The sequence below is a fragment of the Somniosus microcephalus genome, unplaced genomic scaffold (genome assembly GCF_052327205.1).
Source record: "Somniosus microcephalus isolate GS21.2 unplaced genomic scaffold, FLI_Smic_1.0 unresolved_chr8, whole genome shotgun sequence".
NCBI lineage: Eukaryota > Metazoa > Chordata > Chondrichthyes > Squaliformes > Somniosidae > Somniosus > Somniosus microcephalus.
Window position 1 is genome coordinate 21,970,653 of NW_028225186.1, and position 26,872 is coordinate 21,997,524.

The window sequence follows — 26,872 nt, forward strand, 5'->3', positions numbered from 1 at the left end:
ACAGATGTTAGGCTAACCGGTCTATAGTTTCCAGCCTTCTGTCTGCTACCCTTTTTAAATAAGGGTGTTACATTAGCAGTTTTCCAGTCTGCCGGGACCTTTGCTGAGTCCAGGGAGTTTTGGAAAATTATTACCAATGTATCCACAATCCCTACCGCCACTTCCCTCAAGACCCTAGGATGTAAGCCATCAGGTCCAGGTCATTTATCTGCCTTGAGTCCCATTATTTTACCGAGTACCACTTCCTTAGTGATTTTGATCGTGTTTAGCTCCTCCCCCCCTATAGCCCCCTGTTTGTCCAGTGTTGGGATGTTCTTAGTGTCCTCTACTGTAAAGACTGATACAAAATATTCATTCAGTGTTTTTGCCATCTCCATATTTCCCACCATTAATTTCCCGGTCTCATCATCTAAGGGACCAACGTATACTTTAGCCTCCCTTTTTCTTTTTATATAAGTATAAAAAATCTTACTATCTGTTTTTATATTTTTTGCTCATTTACTTTCATAATCTATCTTCCCTTTCTTAATCAATCTTTTTGTTAATTTTTGCTGTCTTTTAAAGTTTTCCCAATCCTCTATCCTCCCACTAGATTTGGCTACCTTATATGTCCTTGTTTTTAGTCGAATACTATCCTTAATTTCTTTACTTAGCCACGGATGGCTGTCTTTTCTTTTACACCCTTTTCTTCTCAGTGGAATATATTTTCTTTGGAAGTTGTAAAATAACTCCTTAAAGGTACGCCACTGATCATGTATCATCTTACACTTTAATCTATTTTCCCAATCCACTCTACTCCATTCCACTCTCATACCTTCATACACTCCTTTATTCAAGCTTAGCACGCTTGTTTGAGATCCAACCTTCTCACCCTCTGATTGAATATGGAATTCAACCATGTTATGGTCACTCATTCCAAGGGGATCCTTTATTGGACATTTTTTATTAATCCCGTCTCGTTACACAGGACCAGATCTAAAGTTGCTTGCCCCCTGGTCGGTTCAGTTACATACTGCTCAAGAAACCCATCCCTAATACACTCAATGAGCTCATCCTCAAGGCAGCCCTGCCCAATTTGATTTGTCCAATTAATATGATAGATGTTCCTTTATTACAAGCCTCAACTATCTCCTAATTGATACACCGTCCAACAGAGTTGCAACTGTTCGGAGGCCTATAGACTACGCCCACTAGTGTTTTTTAACCCTTATTATTCCTTATCTCTACCCAAACTGTTTCACTATCCTGCTCCTTTGACCCAATGTCATTTCTCTGTATTACAGTGATTCCTTCCGTTATTAACATAGCCACCCCACCTCCCCTTCCTTCCTGCCTGTCCTTCCTGATCGTTAAATAACTTGGTATGTTTAATTCCCAGGCATTGTCACACTGCAGCCATGTTTCTGTAATGGCCACAAGATCATACCCATATGTAGTTATTTGTGCCATCAACTCATCTATTTTGTTACGAATGCTACGTGCATTCAGATAGAGAACTTTCAAATATGTTTTGTGACACTTAGTTCCTGCTTTTGTCCTTTTTTATTACTTTACCTTTTACTCCATACCTTCTGCCCCTCCCTGACACGCTCTGGTTTTAATTTCCCCAGTGCTACCTAAGTGTATGACCTTCTCTGTTGTCATTTTTATTATTTGCGCTCTAGGAACCTCCCCCACCCACCGACTAGTTAGTTTAAAGCCATCTCCACAGCCCTAGTTATATGACGGTTAGAGAGCGAGACCTGGGTATCCTTGTGCACTAGTCACTGAAGGTAAGCATTCAGGTGAAGCAGGCGGTTAAGAAGGCAAATTGTATGTTGGCCTTCATAGGGAGACAGTTTGAGTACAGGAACAAGGATGTCTTGCCAGTTGTATAGGGCCTTGGAGAGACCACATCTTGAGTATTGTGTGCTGTTTTGGCGCCTTATCTGAGGAAGGATGTGCTTGCCATGGAAGGAGTTCAGCGAAGATTCACCAGGCTGATACCTGGAATGGCAGGGATGACGTATGAGGAGCGATTGGGTCGATTGGGCTTGTACTCGCTGGAGTTTCGAAGAACGAGAGGGGATCTCATTGAAACTTATAACATTCTGACAGAACTGGACAGACTAGATGCAGGAAGGATGTTCCCGATGGTCAGGGAGTCCAGAGCCAGGGCTCACAGTCTACGGATATGGTGTAGGACATTTAGGACAGAATTGAGGAGGAATTTCTTCACCCAGAGAGTGGTGAACCTGTGGAATTCTCTCCCACAGAAGGCAGTAGAGGCCAATTCATTAAATACATTCAAGAAGGAGTTGGATATATTACTTAAGGCTAAAGGGATCAATGGGTATGGGGAGAAAGCAGGGACCGGGTACTGAATTTGGATGATCAGCCATGATCACATTGAATGGCGATGTAGGCACGAGGGGTCGAATGGCCTACACCTGCTCCTATCTTCTATGTTTCTATGTTATGACATGCACTCAGGGGACTCCTGCACTACCTGCTTGATCCTCCTTGTCTGTCTGGCGTTCACCCATTCCCTCTCTGCCTGCACACCCTTAAGCTGTAGGGTGACCACCTCCTGAAACGTACTATCCACATAGCTCTCAACCTCTCGGATGCAGCGCAGTGACGCCAGCTGCTGCTGAAGCTCCAAAACCCGGTGTTCAAGCTCCTGCAACTGACGACACCTCCTGCACAAGGGGTTGTCCCGGACACGGGAAGTGTACTGGAGTTTCCACGAGGCACAAGATGTGCATTCTACATTAATGAGGTGCCCTTTCATGCCTCTATTTAATAGACCATCACTAAATTAAAATAAATAAACTCAAAACTTTTAAAAATGATTTAGAATTCGTATTGTTAAACTGTTCAAATAATCTGTACAATCAGTTCTTCTTAGCCTGGCAATGACCTCATAGTGTTTGCAAAGTGAGATCCCGTGCACCGTGAGTTGGTGGGAACACGAGATTACAGGACTTTGGACCAGAGGGGTGGTGTGCGGGTTGAGCTACTAGTTTGAGGGGCTGTATTAGTTTGAGGGTGCTGTATTAGTTTCAGGGGCTGTATTAGTTTGAGGTACTGTATCATTTTGAGGTACTCCAGTAGTTTGAGGGGCTGCATTAGTTTGAGGGCATGTATTATTTTGAGGAGCTTTATTAGTTTGAGGCGCAGTATTAGTTTGAGGGGCTGTATTAGTTTGAGGTACTGTATTAGTTTGAGGTGCTGTATTATTTTGAGGGACTATATTACATTTTGGCTGTATTATTTTGCGGGTCTGCATTAGTTGAGGTACTGTATTAGTTTGAGAGGCTTTATTAGTTGGAGGGGTGTAATAGTTTGATGTGCTGTATTAGTTTGAGGGGTGTATTAGTTTGAGGTACTGTATTAGTTTGAGGGGCTGTATTAGTTTGAGGGTCTGTATTAGTTTGAGAGGCTGTATTAGTTTGAGGTGTGTATTAGTTTGAGGTACTGTATTAGCTTGAGGGGCTGTGTTAGTTTGAGCGGCTGTATTAGTTTCAGGTGCTGTATTAGTTTGAGGGGCTGCAATAATTTGAGGGACTCTATTAGTTTGAGGGTCTGTATTAGTTTGAGAGGCTGTATTAGTTTGAGGGGTGTATTAGTTTGAGGGACTGTATTAGTTTGAGGGGCTGTATTAGTTTCAGGGGCTATATTAGTTTCAGGTGCTGTATCTGTTTGAGGTACTCTAATAGTTTGATGTTCTGTATTAGTTTGAGGATCAGGTATTAGTTTGATGGGCTGCATTAGTTTGAGGGGCTGCATTAGTTTCAGGGGGTGTATTAGTGTGAGGGGCTGTATTAGTTTGAGGGACTGTATTGGCTTGTGGGTCTGTATTGCTTTGAGTGGCTGGACCAGTTTGAGTGGCTGTATTAGATTTAGGGGCTGTATTAGATTGAGGGGCTGTATTAGTTTGAGGGGCTGCATTTGTTTGAGGGATTATATTAGTATGAGGGCCTATATTAGTTTAATGGTCTGTATTTGATTGAGGGTCTGTATTAGTTTGAGGGATTGTATTAGTTTGAGTGGCTGTGTTAGTTTTAGGGCTTTTATTAGTTTGAGGGGCTGTATTAGTTTGAGGTACTGTATAAATCTGAAATGCTGTATTAGTTTGAGTGGCTGTATCAGTTTGAGGTGCTCTATTAGTTTGAGGGGCTGTATTAGTTTGAGGAGCTCTATTAGTTTGAGGGGTTGTATCAGTCTGAGGGGCTTCATTTGTTTGAGGGGCTGTATTAGTTAGAGGTAATGTATTAGTTGGAGGGGCTGAATTAGTTTGAGGGGATGTATTAGTTTGTGGGGCTGTATTAGTTTGAGGTGCTCTATTAGTTTGAGGGGCTGTATTAGTTTGAGGGGCTGTATTAGTTTGATGGGCTGTATTAGTTTGAGGGGCTATATTCGTTTGAGGTACTGTATTCGTTTGTGGATCTGTATTAGTTTGAGGGTCTGTATTAGTTTGAGGTGCTGACTTAGGTTCTGTATTCGTTTGAGGTGCTGTATTAGTTTGACGGGCTGTAGAAGTTTGAAGATACATCGACACAAATTCAGCACTTTAATTGATTAACTACATGGCCACAGTTAAGGCGAGCAGCCCGATCCCAGATTGCAGCAGAAGAGCCCTGAGAGGACACTCTAAAATTTGGAATTTTATTACTGAGTGAAGGACATCGCCGAAACAATATAAGGTTTAGCGATGGGCCTTGCAGTGTTTCCAACAACAACCGCATTGCTGGCAGAATACAGCTGACAATTTTCATTAGTTAATTCATGTGATAAGAATTGTCCGGTCTTTGGGGTTTCAATTTCAATCTCAGCACTAAATATATTCCATCACAACAGGGAATTAGCACCACTGTCGTCATCTGTTTGTTCAAATGTTTTTTTTTAATTGTATTTTCAGCGATGTTGTAACCTTAACATCCTCGTGGAGATGCCACCGGGTTTAAATGAAAGGTATTGGGAATATCCCGCCTCAGATTTTAATTCAGTGAGATTGTCTGCAGCACGAAGGGTCACATCGCTTCACACAGAAAATGTATAACTCATATGGCAGTGTGGAGAAAATATATTACATGATCATTGCCGTCATTGGTGTTCCTGGTAAGTGATTATAACCATTGATGCTGTGTAAATCTGTGTGTGAGTTGTCTCTGGTGTTGCTCTTTGACTGATAATGTTACATCCTCATCTAATGGGCACCGTTATACAGACACACGATCAGTGATAACATTTCGTTTAGTCAAATGTCCTGAATTATCTCTGAGGTTTTATTCCAATGCCTCAACTGAAAGTAAAATTCTGTTTGTAACTCACGGGCCCGCTGTGTTATGAAGTTATTGCCTTCCGTGTAATACTGTGTAATGTTGAATCAGACCTCAGTGTAAGCAACTGTCTGAGATAAGGTATTAGTGGAAGGGACTGTCACTTTAGAAATGTACTGAGTGTGTGTCTCTAACTGGAGTGGAACACCTGACCTCAGTGGCCATGTATTACTGGGAGTATCTGTCACTGTAGAACTGTACTGAGTGTGTGTCACTATCTGGAGTGGAACACCTGACCTCAGTGGCCATGTATTACTGGGAGTATCTGTCACTGTAGTACTGTACAGAGTGTGGGTCACTAACCGGAGTGGAAATTATTGATTTCGATAACTGATCTCTGCCCTTCATGGAGCTGCATTCGTGTTTACTCAATGTAATCAATGGCAAAGGGGAAGATTTTTGCTGTTTGTTGAAGAACTTTGGTTATAAGCAGATGAGGCGCTATAAGTGTTTAGAACTGGTGGGCATAGTCTCTGGATAAGGGGACGGCCACTTGAGACTGAGATGAGTAGGATATTCTTCACTCAGAGGGTTGTGAAACTTTGGAATTCTCTGCCCCAGAGGTCTGTGAATGCTGAGCCTTTGAGTATATTCAAGACTGAGATAGATCGATTTTTGGATTCTTGGGGTATAAAGTGATATGGAAATCGGGCAGGAAAGTGCTGTTGAGGTCATTGATCAGCCATGATCTTATTGAATGTTGGAGCTGGTTCGAGGGGCCGTATGGCTTACTCCTGCTCCTATGTATATGTTCTTATGTCCATATATAAGTTGAAATGTATTGTTAATGCTTTGTTTCCTATTGAACAGCACGAACAGAAACAGATGTTTACTAATTACTGAGATGTTACAGCATTTAAATCCTCTCTATAATGACGTATTCTTACACTATGTATATTTATTGTAAACATTTTAATGTTTTGCTGCTGATTAATCACCTTCCTCCAACACCGTCCTGATAATCTGTGGGTCATGTGTGCTGAATTTCATTATGTTACCCTTAGATGGGATGAATATTGGGTTGTGGTTTTTGATTGTTCCAGTTCTGTAACTGATTGAGGTTTGACGAACCAGTTTTTATTCCTGATTCAGTGTCTCTACAAAGATAAATTTGAATCATGGAGGCATAGAGTTATACAGCACAGAAAGAGGCCATTCGGCCCATCGTGTCCGCGCCGGCCATCAAGCCCTGTCTATTCTAATCCCATTTTCCAGCACATGGTCCGTAGCCTTTTACGCTATGGCGTTTCAAGTGGTCATCAAAATGATCATTGAATGTTGTGACGGTTCCTTCCTCTACTATCTTTCAGGCAGTGAGTTCCAGAATCCAACCACCCTTTGGGTGAAAAAGTTTTTCCTGAAATCCCCCCTAAACCTCCTGCCCATTACCTTGAACCTATGCACCCTGGTTATTGACCCCTCTACTACGGGGAAAAATTCCTTTCTATCTACCCTATCTATGCCGCTCATAATTTTGTACACCTCAATCAGGTTGCCCCTCAGCCTTCTCTCCTCCAAGGAAAACAACCCCAGCCTGTCCAGTCTCTCATGATAGCTGAAGCGCTCCAGCCCAGGGAGCAACCTGGAGAATCTCCTCTGCACCCTCTCCAATGCAATCACAATCATCATCCCCTACCTGATTTCTATGCCTATATCGTCCTCCATAGAGAACGCAGATGCAAAATATTCATTTAAAACCTCATCTGCATTTTCCTGCTCTACACACAGATTGCCACTTTGCTCCCTAATGGCCATACTCTTTCCCTGGTTATCCTCTTGCACTTAATATACTTATAAAACACCATGGGATTTCCTTTATATTACCTGCCAGTGTTATTTCATGCCCACTCTTCGCTCTCCTAATTTCTTTATAATAACCCCCTGCACTTTAGATTCTCCTCTAGGCCTTCCACTGTTTTTACTCCTTTGTCTCTGCCAACAGCCTCCCTTTTTTTCCTAATCCATTCGTGTATATACCTTGACATCCAGGGCTCCCTGGGTTATTGGTCCCACCTTGATCTTTACGGGAACATGTTGGTGTTGTACTCTCTCAATTCCCTTTCTCTAAGACTCCCACTCCTCTGATTTGGATTTTCTTACAAGGAGCTTATCCAAGTCCACTTTGGCCAGATCCTGCCTTATCAGATTAAAATCAGCCTTCCCCTAATTTAGAACAGTTATTTCTGGTCCATCATTTTCCTTTTCCATTACAACTTAAACCTCACTGAATTATGGTCACTGTCACCAAAATGCTTTCCTACTGACACTTCTACCACTTGCCCGGCGACATTCCCTAGAATTAGGTACAGTATCGTCCTCTCTCTTATATGACTTTCTACATGCTGGCTCAAAAAGCTCTCCTGTATGCACTTTATGAATTCTGCACCCTCTAAGCCTTTCAAACTCTGACTATCACAGTTAATATTGGGGAGTTGAAATCCCCTACTATTATTACGGTATTATTTCCACACTTCCCTGAGGTTTGCCTACACATCTGTTCCTCTATCTCCCACTGACTGTTTTGGGGTCAATAGTACACTCCCAGCAAAGTGCTTGCCCCCTTTTTGTTTTTATATTCTAACCATATGGCCTCATTAGAGGAACCTGCTAAGATATCATCCCTCCTTACAGCAGTAATTGTCTCTTTGATTAATATGGCGTCAGCCCCTTCTCCTTTACACCCCCTCTGTCTCGCCTGAATATTCTATACCCCGGAATTTTGAGCTGCCAGTCCTGCCCCTCCATCAACCATGTCTCTGTAACAGCAACAATATCATACTCCCATGTGTTCATCAACACCATCAATTCATCTGCCTTACTCGCAAGATTTCTTGCATTAAAATTAATGCCATCCAGCCTTGCCATACACCCTTGTGTCGTTACATATCTGCTTTGCCTTCCAGGCTGACTTGTTCTTTCCTCTATATTTGGCTGTGCATCACTCCCTACTATAGCTCCACTCCGTATCCCATACCCCTACCAAGTTAGTTTAAATGCCCACCAACAGTAGTAGCAGACCTACCACAATGATGCTGGTCCCGTTCCAGTTCAGGTACAAACCGTCCGACTTGTACAGTTACCACGTTCCCCAGAAGCAGATCCAGTGATCTGGGAGATTAAAGCCCTCCATCCTGCTCAAACTCTTTAGCCACGGATTCATCTGCTCTGTCCTTCTATTCCTATTCTCACTAGCCTAGCACGTGGCAACAGGGAGTGATCCAGAGATTACAATCTTTGAGGTTCTGCTTTTTAATCTGCTATCTAGCTCCCTGAACTCTTGCCGCAGGACCTCATCCCTCTTCCTACCCATGTCGTAGGTACCAATGTGAACCACGACATCTACCTGTTCGCACTCCCCCTTCAGAATGCCCTTCAGCTGTCCAGTGACATCCTTGACCCTGGCACAAGGGAGGCAACATACCATCCTGGAGTCTCGCCTGCGGCCACAGAAACTTCTATCTGTTTCCCATCCGATAGAATCCCCTATCACTTTTGCACTTCCACACTTTTTCCTCCACTCCTGTGCAGCTGAGCCACTCGTAGTGCCACTGACTTGGCTCTTGCTGCATTCCCCTGAGAAACCATCTCCCCCAGCAGTATCCAAAACGGAAAATCTGTTGGAGAAGGAGATGGACCCAGGAGATGCCTGCACTAACTTCCTAGCTCTTTTACTCTGTCTGGCGGTCACCCATTGCCTGTCTCCCTATGCACTCTTTACCTGTGGTGTGACCACCTTGTTAAACGTGCTATCCACGAAAATCTCAGCTTCACGGATGCTCCACAATGACTCCAGCCGCAGCTCCAGTTCCGAAACGCAGATTTCGAGTAGTTGAAGCTGGAGACACTTTCTGTGCAAGTGTGCTCCCTGGACATGGAAAGTGTCTCTGACTTCCCACATAGCACAGAAGGAGCACTCCACGCAGCTAAGCTGCCCTGCCATGTCTTACCCTTAATTTACTACCTATTCTTCCTTTAAATTAAAGTATATTAAATACACTAGGCACTTTACTTCCCTTTAAACACTACTTTCTTTAAACTGGATGCCTTATTTTTACTTAAACGTCTGGACTGTAGAAATCCTCACCAGGTCCTACTTACCGATCAGCTCCTTTCCTGGTTCTGACGTAACTTAAGCAGTTTCGCAATTGTTATTGTTTGACTGTTCCTGCTCTTGGACTGTTTCCTTGGATTAAATTAAGAACTAATTCTCAACTCGCCGCACTCTGTTTAAACTGCACTGAAACCTGCAACGATCTCTGGCATTAGCACAGTGCGGTGAGTCCCTGCGAGGAGGGACACGTATAACTGAAAACAATGCATATCACGTTTTCATAATACACAGATCAGTCCAGAAGTCAGTAAGTAATAGCATTAATAAATTCATAATAATGTTATATATATAGCAATGCTTCAATAAATAAAACACTTCAATATCCACAATGATTAATTGAACTGATGAATGTGATTAATTTGTACTCAAGTTACGGAGAACTCCTTAGAATTTAAAGCACAAAACAGGCCATTCGGCCCTACTACGTTATGCCATTGTTTATGCTCCACAGGAGCCTCCTCCCACCCCTATCCATCTCACACTATCAGCATAACCTTCTACTGCTTTCTACATTGTGTAATTCTCTGGTTTCCCCTTAAATGCATCTCTGCTGTTCGCCTCAAATTCTCCAAGTTGCAGCGAGTTCCACATTCTAAGCGCTCTCTGAGTAAAGACATTTCTCCTCAATTCCGTACTGGATTTATTAGTGACTATCTTTTATCGATAATCTCCAATTTTGCCCTCACGTCACAATTATAAACATCTACCCTATGTTAACCCTTCAATATTTAAAGGCCTCTATTAGGCCACCCCTCAGCCTTCTCCTTTGTAAAGAAAGGAGCCCCAGCATGTTCAATCATCCCTGATGGTCATAATGTCTCAGTTCTGATATAATCCTTGTAAAAAAAATTACACTTTCTCCTGAGCCTTAATATTCTTTATTTAATATGGCGATCAGAACGGCACACAGTACGCTCAGTGCGGTATAACTAAGGTTTTTTAGAAGTTTAAGCTAACCTCTTTGCTTTACGATTCCCTTCTCCTAGAAATGAACACCAGTGCTTTACTGCATGTGTATGGCCTTGTTAACATGCATTGCTACTTTAAATGATTGGCTAATCAGTACCCCTCTACCCCATTCCCACTCTGATTTTCCAAGGAGTATTTGTGAACCTTATTCTTCCAACGAAAATGCAGTACCTCTCACTTAGCTATACTGAAATTAATTATCCATTTAAATGCTCTTTTGCAAGTTGATTAAGGTCCTCAGGTTTGTGTTGCATTCTTCCTCTGTATTAACTGCATTCCCAATTTGGATTCAGCTGCAAATTTTGAATTTGTGCTTCTGCTTCCCGAATCAGTATCGTTTAACTAAATGTTGAACAACAGTGATCGCAACAGTGGGCAGCACGGTGGCATAGTGGTTAGCACTGTTGCCTCACAGCGCCAGGGACCCGGGGTCGAATCCGGCCTCGGGCGACTGTCTGTGTGGAGTTTGCACATTCTCCCCGTGTTTGCGTGGGTTTACTCCGGGTGCTCCGGTTTCCTCCCACATTCCAAAGATGTGCGGGTTAGGTTGATTGGCTATGATAAATTGACCCTTAGTGTTAGGGGGATTAAATACGTGGGGTTACGGGGATAGGGTGGGATATGTGTCGGTGCAGGCTCGATGGGCCGAAATGGCCTCTATCTGCACTGTGTGGTTTCTGTGATCACTTCTCACCATGCAACGATCTGAGTAAATAGCTTTATCCACTACAACCTACTTTCTGTTCTTGCAGCCATATTGCTATCCATTCTGCTGCTTTTCTCCTAACACCACTTCCTCTGTGGTCCAGTCTGCTATGTGGTAACTTATCGAATGGCTTTAAAAAATCAAAGTTTATTACATCTACTGTATTACCCTTATCTACTCTTTCTGGTACGTATTCAGAGCATTCACTAAGGTTACTCAAGCAAGACATTCCAGAAACAGAGGGACCTGGGGGTACATGTACACAAATCATTGAAGGTGGCAGTGCATGTTGAGACTGTGGTTAAATAGCTTATGGGAATCTGAGCTTTATAAATAGAGGCATATGTACAAAAGCAAGGAAGTAATGATAAACATTTATAACACATTGGTTCGGTCACAACTGGAGTATTGTGTCCAATTCTGGGCACCGCACTTTAGAAAGGGCATGGAGGCTTTAGAGAGGGTGCAGAAAAAAATTACAAGAGTTATTCCAGGGATTAAGGACTTCTGTAATTAGATATACTAGAGGAGCTGGGGTTGTTCTCGTTAGAGCAGAGAAGATATAGAGGAGATTTGATACAAGTGATCAAAATCATGAGGGTTCTAGACAGAGTAGATAGAGAGAAGATATTCCCATTGGTGGAACGGTCATGAACCAGAGGACAAAGGTATTAGGAGATGTGCTGAAGATCCAAAGGTGACATGATGAAAATCTTTTTAAGGCAGTGAGTGGCTATAATCTGGAATGCACTGCCTGAAAGTGTGGTGGAGTCAGATTCAATCGTGGCTTTCAAAACGGAATGGGATAAGTACCTGGAAGATGAGAATTGCAGGGCGAAAGCGAAAGTGCGGGGGATTGGGACAAGCTGAAGTGCATGTGCAGAGAGTGAGCACGGGTTTGATGGGCCGAATGGCCTGATTCTGTGCTGTAACCATTCTATGATGTCCTTTTGGAGTACCTGCTGATTACTCATATTATATTTTGTGTTTCTTGATGTTTTCCTGTTACATCTTGGAGTAAGGATTCCATTATCTTTCCTACTACCAACGTTATGCTAACTGCTCTTTAGATCCTTGGAATTATTCTATCTTCCATTTTAAACACTGGAATAACATGTAAATGCTGAACCACAGTTGTCTTCGCTTCTCTTCCTCGACTTCTCGATCTTCATTTCAGGGGCGACGCTGTCCACAAATATCTAACATAACCCCACCAACTCCCACAGGAATCTTGAGTAGAATTCTTCTCACCCGGCTTCCTGGAAGGGCTCTATTCTATTCTCAAAGTTTCTCTGCAACCGTTGCATATGTGCTGACGATGTCACCTTCCATACCATTGCTTCCAAAATGTCTTCATATCTCCTTAGCCGTGTATTTACCTCCATTTTGATTGACAGGGCCCTCGACCATGTCAATTCTGCATTTTTCCCATCACCCCTTGCCCTCCCTGCTCGAACCCAGATAGGGTTCCCCTTGTCCTCAGCTTCCACTGCCCCAGCCTTCACATTCAACGGATCATCCTCTGCCATTTCTGTCATGTCCAGCTAAGGCCACCAACAAACATATCATCCCATGACACCCTATCCCGCGGCCCTTGCAACACCCCAGTCCACTCTTCCATTACCACTAACATCTGCTCCCCTTCCCCGGCACCTTCCTATGCAAGCACAGGAGATGCAACAGCTGCCCTTTCCCCTCTTTCCATCCCACTAGCCAAGGCCCCAAACATTCCATTCACGTGAAAGACTAATTTACTTGTACTTCTTCCAATATACCATATTCGCTGCCCACGATCCAGTCCCTGTATATTGGGTGGGCTATACGCAGATTGAGTGATTTCTTTGCTGAATGCCTCTTTTCCGTCCGCAATTGATACCCTGAGCTTCAGGTCACCTGTCACTTTATTCCTACAACCCACTCTCACTCTGTTCTCGGCCTCCTGCACTGTTCCCCTTTTAAACTGAATGAGGAACAGCACCGTAATTTCAATTAGGCATTTTATTGCTTTCCGGATCAACATTAAGTTACAAAACTTCAGATCATAACCTCCGCTCCCGTTTTCTCAGACGACATGTGCTGGTCATGGAGGATGGCTCCTCCAGAGCCACTGGGGTGGAGGAGGTGTAAGCTGGGGCTCGGGGTGGAGGAGGTGTGGGCTGGGGCTTGGGGTGGACAAGGTTTGGGCTGGGGCTTGGGGTGGAGGAGGTGTGGGCTGGGGCTTGGGGTGGAGCAGATGTACGGGCTGGGGCTTGGGGTGGGGGAGGCGTGGGCTGGGACTTGTGGTGGAGGAGGTGTGATCTGGGGCTTGGTGTGGGGGAGGTGTGGGCAGGGGCTTGGGGTGGAGGAGGTGTGGGCTGGGACTTGGGGTAGAGGAGGTGTGGGCAGGGGCTTGGGGTGGGGGAGGTTAGGGCTGAGGTTTGGGGTGGCGATCCCTGTACACGGCCAGTGGGTTGGTCCAAACAACTGGGCTCTATCCAACTTTCTCTGCCACATGTGCCCTACTACCCCTCCGCATTGTTATTCTGTTGTAACCAATTACACCTCCTCTAGTCCCATCTTCTGTTTCTGTAATTATCCCATTCGCCTTTCACCATCATCCCTTTTGTCATTTAAACACTACTGCCCTCCATCCAATCCAAGCACAGACTTTGTTATTTCCTTATGGACCCGCAATCTTCTCTGACTCTAAAAATGCTTTAATAGTGTTAATCTCTGATATCTTCCAGTTCTGATGAAAGGTCATCGACCTGAAATGTTACCTCTGTTTCTTTCTGCACAGATGCTGCCTGACCCGCTGAGTGTTTGCAGCATTGTCTTTTTTGATAAATTAAAGCTTGTATTAAGACAAAGGAGGAAGCTTATAAAGTTGACAGAAAAAGCGGTCAGCCTGCAGATTGGGAACTTTTTAGAAATTAGCAAAGGGTGCCAAGAAATTTTTGAAGAAAAAAAATGGAATAAGAGCACAACCTAGCGAAAAATATAAAAACGGATTGTAATAGCTTCTATAGCTATCTGGAAATTTAAAGACTGGTGAATGTAGTTCTTTACAGTCAGAGACGTGGGAATTTATAATGTGGAATGAGGAAATTGCAGAGAAATTAATTAAATACTTTGTTTCTGTCTTCTGAAGACACAAAAACCCTCTCAGAAATACGAGAAAACCATGGGTGTGACGAGAATGAGGAAATTAAAGGAATTATTATTAGTATAAAAACAGTGCTAGCAAAATTAATGGGATTAAAAGTCGATAAATCTCAAGGGCCAGATGACGTACATCCTATGGTTTTGAAAGAGGTGGCCACTGGGATAGTGGACGCATTGTTTGTCATCTTGCAAAATTCAATAGATTCTGGAACTGTTCCTGCAGATTGGAGGATCGCAAATGTCACCCGCTATTGAAGAAAGGAGGGAGAGAGCAAAGGAGAACTACAGACCTGCATGTCACAAATCAGTAGTTGGGAACATGCTGAAAATTATTATGAAGGATGCAATAACTGGGCACTTAGAAAATAATAGGAAGATAGGGCAGTGTGAAATTGTATTTATGAAAGGGACAACCTGCTTGACAAAGCAATTGCTGTTCTTTGAGGATGCAACTAGTGGAGTAGACAAAGGGGAACCGGTAGATGTGGTGTATTTTACTCTAAGAAGGCGTTCGATTAGGTCCCACACAAGGGATTGATGAACAAAATTAAGGCCCATGGAATTTGGGGTAATATACTAGCATGTATTGAGAATTGGTTAACAGACAGAAAACAAAGAGTAGGGATAAACGGGTCTCTTTTAGGATGGCAGGCTGTGGTTAGTGGGGTAACGCAAGGATCGGCGCTTGGGCCCCAGCTATTCACAATCTATACCAATGATTTGGATGAGGGGATTAAATGTAACATTTCAAAATTTGCAGATGACAGAAAGCTAGGTGGCAGTGTCAGTTGTGAAATGGATGTACAGGCTTGAAGGGTATCTCGACAGTTTCAGTGAGTGGGCGAGATCATGGCAGATGGATTATGATGTTGATAAATGTGAAGTTATCCACTTTGGTAGAATTAACAGAAAGGCAGAGTATTTCACAAATGGTGAAAGTTTGGGGAATCCAGATGCACAAAGGGACCTGGGTGACTTTGTACATGAGTCACTGAAAATGAATGTGCAGTTGCAGCAAGCCATTAGGAAGGCAAATGATATGCTTGCCTTTATTACAAGAGGATTTGAGTACAGGAGTACAGAAGTCTTACTCCAATTATATAGAACCTTGCTGAGACCTCACCTGGAGTACAGTGTACTATTTTCCTCTCCTTACCTAAAGAAGGATACACTGTCATAGAGGGAGTGCAACGAAGGTTCACCAGATTGATTCCTGGGATGGCAGGACTGTCGTATGAGAAGAGATAGAGTAAACAAGGTCTGTATTATCTTGAATTCTGAAGAAAGGGTGGGGATCTCATTGAAGCATACAACATTATTACAGGGCTTGATAAGGTGGATGCTGGGAGAATGTTTCCCTTGGCTGGGGACTCTAAAACCAGAGGCTACAGCCTCAGGATAAAGGGTAGGCCATTCAGGGCTGAGATGAGATGACATTTCTTCACACAGAATGTGGTGAATCTTTGGAATTCTCTACCCCAGTGTGCTGTGGAGGCTCAGTCACAGGGTATATTCAAAAATGAAGTCGATAGATTTCTGATCCGTTAGGGCATCAAGGAATATGGTGATAAGGCCGGTGAATGGAATTGAGGCAGAAGATAAGCCATGATTTCATTTAATGGCGGAGCTGGCGGGAAGGCTCGAAGGCTTCCTATTTCTTATGTTTTTATGTTCTTAGCAGATTTACAGCAGCCTCAGTATTTTGCATTTGTGTATATACTTCCCCCTGGATATTAAGAGAGGCGGGGTATGTACGATAGCCGGAGGGTACGGGGTGGATGCAGAATATCAGACAGTAAAACCTGGAAGTCCTGTCAGTCCCGGATGTTGGCTTGTCTTAACTCCACAGCATACGTCTTTTGTCCTTGACTGCTTCCCCACCCCGGAAATCAGCCTGATTGACAGTCGGTCTTCCAGTAGAATGGCGTCAGAGGGACTCCAGAGCAGGACCAGGTTGGTCCAATGTAAGAAACTGGGTTGGATGGGGTGTATAATCCCGCTGTGTGTCTGATTACAGACTCGGGGATTTGACGAGTCCCGGGGGGTTACACCGGTCCCGGGGGTTTGGCCGGTCCCAGGTGTGTGACTGGACCCGGGGCTATGGCCGGTCCCAGGTGGGTGGCCTATCCCCAATCTTGGGAACATCCGAACCCGACCCCGAATTTCTACCCATGGGGGGCTCGGGTGATGGGTAGAGCTTGGGGGTGGGAGTGATATAATTCCCGAGGCACAGGATGCCCAGCCTGCCAGCTATACTTAAACCTGTAAAATAGGTTGAATCAGAGTCTGCCCACCTCATTAAAATAATGAAATTGCTAACCCACCTCCTGGGAGCGGTTCACTGCCCACCCCCTGTAACCGTCTCCATTAAACTCGGAAGTGGGTGGGTTGGAGGCGGGTGGGGTCGGGATGATATTGTTCAATATTCACCTTTAACCCGACCCCAACCCGTCGGTTTCTGGGATGTTAAAATCCAGCCCTCACTGTCTGGGCTCAGACACGGAGAATGTGTGATCAGTAATTTCCAGTAACTTTTATCTTCTTTGTTTTACAGTGAATTTGCTGGCGATTGTGATCATGTCCCGGGGAAAGTGCGGGCTCTCCAGCTGCACCACTCGCTACCTGGTGGCCATGGCTACAGCGGATTTCCTGGCCATTGTCACTGAGGTCATATTGAAAAAGATCAATCAGTATTATTTCCCAGTGAATTTCCTGTCCATCTACCCTGTGTGTAATGTTCTCTATGTCCTGTCTCGTGCAGCCATGGACTGTTCTGTCTGGTTCACTGTCACTTTCACCTTTGATCGATTTGTGGCCATATGTTGCCAGAAGCTTAAAACTAAATATTGCACCGGGAAAACTGCGGCTGTGGTTCTGGCAACAACTGGAATTCTGCAATGTTTAAGAAACGTTCCCATCTACTTCGTAATTCAACCCGGGGAGATAATCGACAATGTGCTGTGGTTCTGTGTCCCAATCCCGACCTTTTATACAGAGCCCGGGTGGGTGGGATTTACCTGGTTTGTTATAGTTTTGACCCCATTTCTCCCATTCACTTTAATACTGTTGCTGAATGCTCTGACAGTCAGACACATTTTAGTGGCCAGTCGGGTCCGTAAGGGACTGAGGGGTGAGAGCAAGGGAGAGAATGGCAGAGACCCAGAGATGGAGAGCAGAAAGAAGTCTATGATTTTACTCTTCACCTTATCTGCAAACTTCATACTGCTGTGGCTGGCCTATGTCATAAATTTCTTATATTATACCATTACAGGAACAGAACCCTTTTATTACACTGGTTCCTTATTTATCTTTCAACAAGTCGCATATATGCTGATGCATTTAAGTTGCTGCACAAACACATTTATTTATGGGGTGACCCAGTCCAAGTTCAGAGAGCAGGTGAAGAGCGCGGTGAAATATCCGCTTACCTCAATTATTCAATTAATTAATAATCAGAAACAACTGAATGCAGCCCAGAGGAGGCTCCCAGTGTGTCCAGTCCAGGAATTTAATATTCAGCCCCAACCTGCCATTCACTGATTTACACCAGCAATCGCTGGAGATCTGAAGATACAGCCAACTGCGGGGCGAGCACTGTGTTTAAGGCTCGGCACTGTTTCTGACTGACATTTCCCACATTGTCTTTCGGGACAGGAGCACCAGTTTTCTGCTTTCACTCTGAGCTCTTTTGTAAAGAGTCCCTTCAGCTATTGAGGGCAGCAATTCATTCGCAGCTTCTAGACTAAGAGCCTCGTCAATAGGTAGTCACACAAACAGGCCATTCGGCCCAATCAGGCTGTGCTGGTGTTTATGCTCCACACCAGACTCCTCTCACTGTATCTACCGCATCTCAGCCGCTTAGAATATCTTTCTATTCCCTGTTGTCTCATTTACTCGCCTGGTTTCCTTCTGAAAGAATCTGAACAATTTGCCTCAAGCACTTCCTGTGCTCGTATGCTCCACACTCTAACCACTCTGTGAGTAAATAAATTGCTCCTTATTTCCCTATTAAATTTATTAGTAACTATCTTGTATTTATGACCCCAAGTGTTGCCTCTCCCACAAGTGTAAACATTCTCTCCACATCAACCCTGTCAATCCAATTCATAATTTTCAAGATCTCTATCAGGCCTCATGAAGTCCTCACTCTTCTATGGCAGAAAGGTGCAACCTGTTCAATCTTTCCCGATAGCTGCAATCTTTCAGTTCTGGTGCCATCCAACTAAATATTAGTAAGACCGAAACTATTGGCCCCCTTCACAAACTCCATTGCTGAGCCACCGACTCCAGCCCTCTCCTTAGCACCAGTTTGCAGTTTGCAACCTCCGTGTCGCATTTGACTATGTGATGATCTTCTGACCAGATATTCACTCCATCACCAGAACGGCTTACTTCCACCTCTGTATCATCACCGATTTCGCCACTGCCTCAGCTCATCTGCTGCTCAAATCATCATGCATGCCTTTGGTAGCTCTAGAATTGATAATGCCAGCTCTCTCCTGGCCATCTTGCCATCTCCCACCCTGCATCAATTGAGCTCATCCAAAACGCTGCTGCCCGTAACCTAACTCACATCAAATCCAGGTAAACCATCACCACTATGCTCGCTGACCTACATTGACTCCCTTTCCATAGACACATCGAAGATAGGAGCAGGAGTAGGCCATTCAGTCCCTCGAGCCTGCTCCACCACTTAATGAGATCATTGCTGATCACCAAATTCAGTATCCTATCCCTTGATTACTTTAGCCTTAAGAAATATATCTAACTCCTTCTTGAATATATTGGCCTCAACTGCCTTCTGGCAATGCCTCAATTTTAAAATGATCATCTTTGCTTTGAAGTCCCTCCACGGCCTTGCCCTCGCTAACTCTGCAAGCTCCACCAGCCCTTCAAATCTCCCGAGATCTCTGTGCTGCTCTAATTCTGGCCTCTTGCACATCCCCGATGTTAACTGCTCCACTATTGGCGGCTGAGCTTCAGCTGCCTGGGCCCTAAGCTCAGGAATCCCCTCCCTGAACCTCTCTGCTTCTCTAAATCACCCTCCTCCTTTAAGATGCGGCTTAAAACTTAATTATTTAACCAAGCTTATTTTCATCATTCCTAATATCTGCTTATGTGTGTCGGTGTCAAATTATGCTTGATTAAACACTTCTGAATTGCCTTGGGGCGTTTTCGTACATTAAAGGCGATATATTAATGCAAGTTGTTGTTGCTGTAATTATTTGTTGCACTTTTTCTATGTTCTTTTTATAGTATGGAGAGCATTACTAGTCACAGTTCTCCAAGTGTGACCTGAACAGGGTCCTATACAAATTGAACACAATATACAAATTAAATACAGCAATGAGACAGCCCATTCGGCCCAAATTATCCATGTTGGTGTCCATGCTCCACACGAGCCCCCACCCACCCTCCTTCATCAAACCCCATCAAAATATATTTCTATTCCATTCTCCCTCTATGACTCATGCTTATCTCCCTGCCCCTTAAATTTATTTAAATTATTCGTATCAATTACTCCTTGCAGTAGCGATTTCCACAATCTAACCATTCAATCGGTGAACAGGTTTCTCCTGAAGCGGCTATTGGATTTATTAATGACTATTTAAAATGAATGGCCCCGAGTTCTGTTCTCTTCCGCAGTGAAAATATCTTCTCCTACTATACACTATCAAACCTTATTGTAATCCTAAATACTTCTATCGGGCCACCCCTCCGTCTTAACTCTTCTAAACAAAAGAGAACTAGCCTCTTCAATCTTTCCTGATACATATAACCTCTCAGTTCAGGTACATTCTAGTCATAGTCATAGAGTCATAACGGTACAGAAGGAGGCTTGTCGGCCCGTCCAGTCCGTGCAGGCTCTCTGTAGACCAATCTAGGCAATCCCATTGTCCCGCTCCATCCCCGTAGCCCTGCAAGTTTATTTCCCTCAAGATTTTATCCAGTCTCCCCTTAAAAACATTGAGTGTCTCCGCTACCACCACTTCCGTCAGCAGAGAGGTCCAGGTCCTCACCACTCGCTGTGTAAAAAAGCTTTTCCTCACGTCCCCCCATTATCACTTGCCCAAAACATTAAATCTCTGTCCCCTAGTCCTTGTACGACCAAATAGTGGGAACAGCCTTTCCCCATCTAACCTATCCAAACCCGTCATAATCTTGTATATCTCTATCAAATCACTTTTCAACCTCTTTTGCTCTGCTGAAATCAAATTCAGCTTCTCCAACCTGCCCTTGTAGCTAAGATACCCTTTCCCCACAACGATTCGGGTAAATCTCCTCTGCAGCCTTCACATCCTTCCAAAGTACAGTGACCAGAACTGAACGCAATACTCCAGCTGTGGCCGAACCAGCACTTTACACTTTTGTACTCAGTACATCTATTTATGAAGCTGGAGATTCCATATTTTTAGCTAACCACTCTCTCAATATGTCCCGCCACCTTCGGGGACCTGTGCACATTAAATCACTGCAAACTCTGTAAAACTGTGCTATTAAGTGTATATTGCCTCTGCCTGTTCCTTCTGCCAAAATGCATCACCTCACACTTCTCTTTATTAAATTCCTTCTGCCAGTTGTCTGCCCATACTGCTAGGCTTTCTATGTCCTGTTGCAGTCGATTGGTATCATGCGCACTCTTTGCCACACACCCAAGTTTTGTGTCATCGGCAAATTTAGAAATTCTACTCTGCATTCCAATATCCAGGTCATTTATAGATATAAAAAAAAGTGGCCCCAGCACTGACCCTTGGGGAACACCACTGTCTTAACTCCTCTAGTCTGAAAAACAGCCATTGACCACAACTCGCCGTTATCTGCCCTTTAACCAATTCCTTATCGAAGCTCCCACTAACCCACCTATTTCATGAGACTCAATTTTGTTAACCAGCCTTCTATGTGGTACTTTGTCAAACGCCTTCCGAAAAGCCATGTAGACAACATCCATTGCATCCCCTTCATCAATCCTCCCTGTTACTTCATCAGAAAATCTATTAGACTAGCCAAACACGATCTGCCTTTTACAAATCTGTGTTGGCTCTTAAAATGAGCTTAAACCTCTCCAAGTGCCTGTGTATAGGCTCTGTCCCTTCCTGTCACACTCCAGTTATCATTACCCCTATCGCTATTCTGCACTATTGCCTTCTCCTTTCTCTTTGACATTTTACATTTCTGCTCACCTGAACCCACCCACCCCCCCACCCGCCCCCGCCACTATTTAGTTTAAAGCCCTATCTGCAGCCATAGTTATTCGATCCGCCAGAACTCTGGTCCCAGCATGACTTAAGTAAAGCCCGTCCCAACGGAACAGTTCCCTCTTTCCCCGGTACTGCTGCTAGTTCAGCATGACTCGAACTCCATTTCTCCCACATCAGTCTTTGAGCCACGCATTCATCCCTGATCGCATTTACCCTAAACCAATTTGCACGTGGATCTGTAGTAATCCAAACATTATTACCTTTGATGTTTTGCTTTTTAATTTAGTCCCTAACTGCTGATACACCCTTAGCAGAAACTTTTTCTTTGTCCTACCAATGCCATTGGTACCTACGTGGACCACGACAACTGGATCGTTGCCCTCCCACTCCACGTTCTCTCCAGCCCAGAAGACATGTCCTGAAACCTGGCACCGGGGAAGCAACTCAGCCTCCAGGACTCACGCTCTCTGCTGCAGAGAACAGTATCTACCCCCCTAAATATACTTTCCCCTACCACTACATCATTTCTTTTTACTCCCCCAACTTGAATGGCCCCCTGAACTACGGTGCCATCATCAGTATGGTCATCCATCCTGCAGTCCCTGCTCTTCTTCACAAATGGAGGAAGTGCCACGTACCTGTTGGACAAGTTCAAGGGCTGCGGCTCTTCCAATGCTACCTCCTGGATCCCCATTCCTGCCTCACTCGCAGTCACAAACTTCTGTCCCTGACTGCAGGCCAATCTGAAGTATTTAACCTATGGGGTATGACTGCCTCCTGGAACAAAGTCTCCAGGTAACTCTCCCCCTCGCTGATGTATCACAGTGTCTGAAGCTCGGACTCCAGCTCATCAACTCTGAGCCAAATTATTTCGAGCTGCACACGCTTACTGCAGATATGGTCGCCCTGTATCAGACTGGTGTCCACAAGATCCCTGATGCTGCAGCTGCAACACATCACCTGCCCTGCCATCTCTATTGTATTTTATTTTATTAATTACGTCAATATCATTCAATTGTCTAGTAATAGTTTTTAATCTGGTTAAACTTGGTTATAATGTTCTCCAATTAATTAAATGTATTAATACGTTTGGTTAGTTATAAATTTCGTTATATGCCATAGGTCTTTAACGTAAATTACTCCTCAGTCCTAAGAGAAAAGAAATAATCACCACGAATCACAGACCAGCGTACCTGGGACGTCTCACTTTGATTCTTTTGTGGCTGTTTATTTGGAGCCTCGCTGCACTTCCCCCGCTGGCTTTGTTCTCAGGCCCCCCCTCTCCCCGCTCTTTATTCTGCTCCTGCTGCTGGTCCGGTTCCGCCCAGGGCCGCTGGCTCTGCTCTCAGGTCCCCTCTCTCCCCGCTCTTTATTCTGCTCCCACTGCTGGTCCGGTTCCACCCAGGGCCGTTGGTTCTGCTCTCAGGCCTCCACTCCCCTCTGTTTATTCTGCTCCTGCTGCTGCTCCGACTCTACCCAGGGCCGCTGACTCTGCCCTCAGGCCTCCTCTCTCACTGCAATCTTAATCCTGCTCCCGCTGCCTCTCCTGTTACGCCCAGGGCCGCTGGCTCTGCTCTGAAGCCTCCTCTCTCTGCACTGTTTATCATGCTCCCGCTGCCGCTCCGGTTCCGCCCAGAGCCACTGGCTCTGCTCTCAGGCCTCCTCTCACTGCACTCTTTATTCTGCTCCGACTGCTGCTCCGGTTCTGCCCAGGGCCACTGGCTCTGCGCTCAAGCCTCCTCTCCCTGCTCTTTATTCTGCTCCCGCTACCGCGCCCGTTCCGCCCAGGGCCTCTGGCTCTGCCCTCAGGCCTCCTCTCTCCACGCACTTTATTCTGCTCCAGCTGCGGTTCTGGTTCAGCCCAGGGCCGCTGGCTATGCTCTCAGGCCTCCTCTCGCTGCACTCTTTATTCTACTCCCGCTACGACTCCAGTTCCACCCAGGGCCGCTGGCTCTGCTCTCAGGCCTCCTCTCCCCGCTCTTTATTCTGCTCCCGATGCTGCTCCAATTCTGCCCAGGGCCGCTGGCTCTGCTCTCAGGCCTCCTCTTACCGCTCTCTTTATTCTGCTCCCACTGCCGCTCCGGTTCCGCCCAGGGCTGCTGGCTCTGCTCTCAGGCCCACTCTCTCCCCGCTCTTTATAATGCTCCCACTGCCGCTACGGTTCCACCCAGCGCCGTTGGGTCCGCTCTCAGGCCTCCTCTCCCCGCTGTTTATTCTGCTCCCGCTACCGCTCTGGTTCCGCCCAGGGCCGCTGGCCCTGCTCTCAGTCCTCCTCTCCCCGCACTTTTTTCTGCTCCCGCTGCCGCTCTGTTGCCGCCCAGGGCTGCTGGCTCTGCTCTCAGGCCTCCTCTCCCTGCTCTTTATTCTGCTCCCGCTGCCGCGCCGGTTCCGCCCAGGGCCTCTGGCTCTGCACTCAGGCCTCCTCTCTCCACGCACTTTATTCTGCTCCAGCTGCAGTTCTGGTTCAGCCCAGGGCCGCTGGCTCTGCTCTCAGGCCTCCTCTCGCTGCACTCTTTATTCTACTCCCGCTACGACTCCAGTTCCACCCAGGGCCGCTGGCTCTGTTCTCAGGCCTCCTCTCCCCGCTCTTTATTCTGCTCCCGATGCTGCTCCAATTCTGCCCAGGGCCGCTGGCTCTGTTCTTAGGCCTCCTCTTACCGCTCCCTTTATTCTGCTCCCGCTGCCGCTCCGGTTCCGCCCAGGGCTGCTGGCTCTGCTCTCAGGCCTACTCTCTCCCCGCTCTTTATAATGCTCCCACTGCCGCTCCGGTTCCACCCAGCGCTGTTGGGTCCGCTCTCAGGCCTCCTCTCCCCGCTGTTTATTCTGCTCCCGCTACCGCTCTGGTTCCGCGCAGGGCCGCTGGCTCTGCTCTCAGTCCTCCTCTCCCCGCACTTTCTTCTGCTCCCGCTGCCGCTCCGGTGCTGCCCAGGGCTGCTGGCTCTGCTCTCAGGCCTCCTCTCTCCCTGCTCTTTACTCTGCTCACGCTGCCGCTCCAGTTCCGCCCAGGTCCGATGACTCTGCTTTCAGGCCTCCTCTCGCCTCTCTCTTTATTCTGCTCCCGCTGCCGCTCCGGTTCCGCCCAGGGCCGCTGGCTCAGCTCTCGGGCTTCCTCTCACCTCTCTCTTTATTCTGCTCCCGCTGCCGCTCCCGTTCCGCCCAGGGCCGCTGGCTCTGCTCTCAGGCCTCCTCTCGCCGCACTCTTTATTCTGCTCCCGCTGCCGCTCCCGTTCCGCCCAGGGCCGCTGGCTCTGCTCTCAGGCCTCCTCTCACTGCACTCTTTATTCTGCTCCGACTGCTGCTCCGGTTCCGCCCAGGGCCACTGGCTCTGCGCTCAAGCCTCCTCTCCCTGCTCTTTATTCTGCTCCCGCTGCCGCGCCCGTTCCGCCCAGGGCCTCTGGCTCTGCACTCAGGCCTCCTCTCTCCACGCTCTTTATTCTGCTCCAGCTGCGGTTCTGGTTCAGCCCAGGGCCGCTGGCTATGCTCTCAGGCCTCCTCTCGCTGCACTCTTTATTCTACTCCCGCTACAACTCCAGTTCCACCCAGGGCCGCTGGCTCTGCTCTCAGGCCTCCTCTCCCCGCTCTTTATTCTGCTCCCGATGCTGCTCCAATTCTGCCCAGGGCCGCTGGCTCTGCTCTCAGGCCTCCTCTTACCGCTCTCTTTATTCTGCTCCCACTGCCGCTCCGGTTCCGCCCAGGGCTGCTGGCTCTGCTCTCAGGCCTACTCTCTCCCCGCTCTTTATAATGCTCCCACTGCCACTACGGTTCCACCCAGCGCCGTTGGGTCCGCTCTCAGGCCTCCTCTCCCCGCTCTTTATTCTACTCCCGCTACAACTCCAGTTCCACCCAGGGCCGCTGGCTCTGCTCTCAGGCCTCCTCTCCCCGCTCTTTATTCTGCTCCCGATGCTGCTCCAATTCTGCCCAGGGCCGCTGGCTCTGCTCTCAGGCCTCCTCTCTCCCTGCTCTTTACTCTGCTCACGCTGCCGCTCCAGTTCCGCCCAGGTCCGATGACTCTGCTTTCAGGCCTCCTCTCGCCTCTCTCTTTATTCTGCTCCCGCTGCCGCTCCGGTTCCGCCCAGGGCCGCTGGCTCAGCTCTCGGGCTTCCTCTCACCTCTCTCTTTATTCTGCTCCCGCTGCCGCTCCCGTTCCGCCCAGGGCCGCTGGCTCTGCTCTCAGGCCTCCTCTCGCTGCACTCTTTATTCTGCTCCCGCTGCCACTCCTGTTCCGACCAGGGCCGCTGGCTCTGCTCTCAGGCCACCTCTCTCACTGTACTATTTATCCTGCTCCCGCTGCCGCTCCGGTTCTGCCCAGGGCCGCTGGCTCTGCCCTCAGGCCTCCTCTCGCCGCACTTTTTATTCTTCTCCCGCTGCCACTCCTGTTCCACCCAGGGCCGCTGGCTCTGCTCTCAGTCCACCTCTCTCACTGTACTCTTTATCCTGCTCCCGCTGCTGCTCCGGTTCTGTCCAGGGCCGCTGCCTCTGCTCCTACTTCTATGCTTTACAATTCTATCCCTCTAGAAAATATCCCGAGTGTTTTCTTTGCTTTTAAAGCTTTATCAATCTCTATTGCTACTTTTAGTGATTTGTGTATCTTTACCCTCACATCGCTCTGTTCCTCAACTGTAAATGGACACTTATTTTCCAAGGAATAATTAAACTCCTTATTCTTCCTGTTAAAATGCATTACCTAACACTTCGCTATATTGCCGTTCATTTGCCAATTTTAAGCACATTTTGCAAGATTATTCATATTTCCTGTATTTTGTCACAGTCCTCCTCTGTATTAACTAATAAACCCCAATGTGGTGTCATCCACAAAGTTTGAAATTGCACTTCCGATTCTCGAGACTAAATTGTTTAAGTAAATGGTGCAAAAGTGTTGTCCGAGCACCGATCGTGTCACGGGGCTGTGCATTCACGGGGCCGTTTTCCTAGGGTTTTCGGTAGTGGACCCAAGCGCAGGAAACCTATCCAAGGACTCGAGACCGGGTAGAAGTCGAAAGATGCTTAACTTGATGCTCGAAAACACAGAGACATGGTAACACTAGAAAGATGGTTCCTTGAGACTCAAGAACATATAGACAGGGTAAAACTCGAAAGGAGATTCACTTGAGACTCGAAAACATAGAGACATAGTAACACTCGAAAGGAGATTCCTTGAAACTCCAAAACACAGAGACTCCAGAAAGCTGCTACCTGCAGGCAGGCGAACTCAGGACTGAGCAAAGAGGACAGGAAACAGGAAGCTTAAATACAGGCCAGAGTGGTCACGTGACATAATTAATCAAATGAGACAGGAGACAAATACATTAACAAGACACAGGTGAGGCCAGAGGCATAGAGACAAAACAGGGACAAAACTGGACAACTTTATTAACTAGCCTGATTATTCTAATGAGATCGATTACTCGAGAAACAGGTG